The 3553-nt window shown below is 37.5% G+C and overlaps 1 long non-coding RNA gene across 1 annotated transcript in view; it reads left to right on the top strand.

Moving 5' to 3' along the window:
- The window catches only part of LOC144232390 (uncharacterized), a 26382-nt gene that overhangs the window by 1016 nt on the left and 21813 nt on the right, over window positions 1-3553 (top strand). Inside the window, exon 2 of the long non-coding RNA XR_013335383.1 lies at window positions 1795-1851. This is a non-coding gene — a long non-coding RNA (uncharacterized LOC144232390). The remainder of the gene's footprint in view (window positions 1-1794; window positions 1852-3553) is intronic.

Raw genomic sequence — 3553 nt, 5'->3', positions numbered from 1 at the left:
TTCCACGTCTGGCTTGCCTCATCAGCTCTGTATCTGTCCCGCCTCTCTGTCGGTCCCATCCCTTACTCTTCTCCCCATCTGCTCGTTCAGTATAGTCCATCCCTAGTGCCTTCGATCCTTGCTACTCCAAGTGTGGGCCAAGGACACCGGCAGTACTGGAATCACCAGGGAGTTTGCTAGAAATGCACAGCTCGGGCCTCTCCCAGACCTAAATCAGAATCTATAGTTTAGCAGGATCTGTAAATTACATACAAGTTAAACTTTGAGAAACGTCTGATCTACATGATCTCAGGCCTCTCAGGGCTCAACTTCTACTACAAATAGCGGTACCAAAGCAGCTGCTAAGCAAATAAAAATTTACCACCTTATGCCCTATCCTTCAATATGTTACCTGCTGCCCAGGAGGTGGTGTTTCTTTCATGTGCACTTCTCAGCAGGCTCTAGTTGTCACAGAGTTTGGTGCCAGTGGCACTTAGCATTGTCAACCTTACCTAGTATCAGTGTATTCTAGACTCACTGGTTCTCAACTACCTTGGTTTGTTACACTCCCACTTAAATTAGTTTTACTATGTCTCATGCATCTGGTGATATGTTAATTGATAGATGAAGATAACATAATGATGCCTTACCAGCAGTATCTCAAATAACCATCTTTAAGATTCTGAGGGAGGTGGGACTTCCAGAACGGTAGTATGAGAAGTTTGGGGGAAATCTTACCCCTGGAGAGACATCTGTTAAGCTGGTCAAAATGGCACAGACAATAGCTCAAAGTCTCTAGAGATCCATCAGAGGACTTACAACAAAGTGAGAAGCATTTATTTAACTACATCTATGGAAATTAAGTAAGAATGATGGAAGGCCATGGCATTTAAGCTAGAGCTGGTACACAGGACTTCACAGTTCCACGTTGCTTAAGAGCTCTGCCAGGGGACTCCACATCTTAAGTTAGATCCCATCTACCCAGCTTTTTGGATGGAAGAGCTATTCTGAATGAAATCCAGATAACTGGCTAATAGAAAGACAGAACTAAAGTGAAAGACAAGTAAAGTTCACTTTACATTTAAAAATTTTATAAGTTCAATTTATAAAAAATAGTTGGTAGGTCATGTAGAAAGTAAAAGAGAATGAAATGTATTGATCATTAGTTGACAATTAAGACTGAAAGACAAGGTGGTGACCCTTGTAGGGAGCAATTTTTCATGGCTGGCATAGACTCAGGATGATCAACACCAGAGTTCTGTTTTTTGACTACTGTCTTGAAGTGAGTAAAAATGTGATTTCTTTTCTTTTAATTTTTTTATTTGAGGGGGGAGGGGCAGAGGGAAAGAGAGAGAGAGAGGATCTCAGGCAGGCTTTACACTCAGTGCAGAGACTGATGCAGGGCTTTATTCCATGACCCTGGTATCATGACCCAAGCCAAAATCAAGAGTCTGACACTTAACCAACTGAGCCACCCAGATGCCCCAAAGGTGTGGTTTCTGATAATCTTTATTATTATTTGACAAGATATCACGCTTTTAATAAAACAAGAAAGATAAAACAGAATTACAAACATATGCAGATATTTATATCTCTCTCAATATATTCTGCTCTTCAGTGCCTACTCAAATATGTTAATGTTTCAATGTTTTTACCAATTCACTGTCATTATCATTCCAATCTCTGAACGCTCTTTTGGTCGTATGTTTTAGTATTTTTGTGTACCTCAGAGGTGGGCACATCAGTTTTCTAAAAGCTGAATTGATGTGCATTGCTTATGCTCATGATTCTCATGGAATCTTTTTTACTTTTTAGAAACAGGCTTCATTTTAAGAGAAGCAAGTTGATGTCTTGAGTGAAGACATCTAGCAGGTAACACCTAAGAAAATCTATTTTATTTATAATAAGTTAAAAAATGTTATTATTCTTGGGGTGCTTGGGTGGCTTAGTCAGTTAAGCATCTGATTCTTGATTTTAGCTCAGGTCATGATTTCATGATCATGACGTAGAGCCCCATGTCAGGCTCCACACTGAATGTGGAGCCTGCTTGGGATTCTCTCCTTCCCGGTCTCTCTCCCTGCCTCTCTCTCTCTCTCTCTCAAAATATATAAACATTTTTAACGTCATTATTCTTGGCCATCTGCTGTGTTGTAAAAATAATCCTGTTTCACAGAAGTAGCCTTTTACTTTGGATTGATTACAGTAAGGACCTTAAACTTGTGTAGTCTAAAGATAATATTGCATTACATAATGGATGCAAAGCTGTTTAAATGCACTATAATTGTGTTTTCCTCTCCCTTTTCCTCTATCATCCCCCAAGGAATCCCAAATAATTCCCTAGTCTAGAACATCTCTTGACTAGGTTTAGTAGAGTTGTGATCACTACTGTACAAGGAAGTAACTGAAGTCCTGGAAGATTAAGTGAGAGATAATAAATGTCAGGCCAACTGTGCTTTCTAGTTTATATTTCCTTTTACCACCATACTTTGTATGTTCTTTAGTAAGTTCTTTAATGAGCTCATTTATGAAATCTATGTCTANCTACTCAACTAAATCACCAAATTAACCAGTGCTCTCCAAGATCTCTATAAAGCAAGCCCACTGATGCCCAGGGCATATGCAAGACTCAGAACTAGTAGGCTACTGTATTGTAAGCCCACTCTCATGGAGAGATAAATGTTTACAAAGAATGATCTGTGTTTGTTACGATATCTGTTTATAGTATTATACACGTTCTGATAACTGTATAACTTAGTTCCTATTTAAAAGCAATATAAACAATATAAGAGAGAGTATGTGAAAACTAGGTTAAATACTTTGGTGTGATTCCATAAAGGTGAGACAATTTAAAACACTGCTAAATTAAATGTGCAAAAAGCAATCACAAAACTTATAAATAGCATTTATATATAATATAAAGTCTAAATCCAGTTTGACTAAATATTTGAGTTCCTTTTCTACTTAAAAATAATGGAATAGACAATCTGAATAGACCTATACCTTTAAAGAAATTGAATCAGTTATTAATAACCTTCCAAGACAGAAAGCCCCAGGTCCAAATGGGTTCACTGGTGAATTCTACGAGACATTTTAGGAAGAAACTATGTCAATTCACCACAGTCTCTTCCAGAGATAGAAGCCGAGAGAAAGAANAGAGAACTCTCCCTAACTTGTGCATTATCCTAATATCAATATCTAACAAAGATATTTCTTTACGAGAAAAGAGACTAACATTTCTCGTAAACATAGATGCAAAATTCCTCAGAAGATATCAGCAAACTAAATTCAATGGTGTATTAAAAAATATGCATTAAGGGGCGCCTGGGTGGCTTANTAGGATGTTATGTCCAAATCACCATAAATATTGTAAATGACTTCTACCATTCAAGAGGAGCAAGTCCACATCTGACAGGGTCTGCCTCTGAGCAAACTGCCAAGCCTAAAATCATTTTGCTTCACAATCACATTTTTTATTATGAAAAAGAGCATACTTACAAAAAGGGGTATATCAACTTATTGAATTACTTGACAAGATAATTACCATCTAAAAAACAATAATGAATGACAATGACAC

Source organism: Crocuta crocuta, unplaced genomic scaffold (genome assembly GCF_008692635.1).
Source record: "Crocuta crocuta isolate KB4526 unplaced genomic scaffold, BGI_CrCroc_1.0 scaffold301, whole genome shotgun sequence".
Lineage (NCBI taxonomy): Eukaryota > Metazoa > Chordata > Mammalia > Carnivora > Hyaenidae > Crocuta > Crocuta crocuta.
The sequence above is the reverse complement of the archived record's forward strand: the minus strand, read 5'-3'. Positions and strand labels throughout refer to the sequence as shown.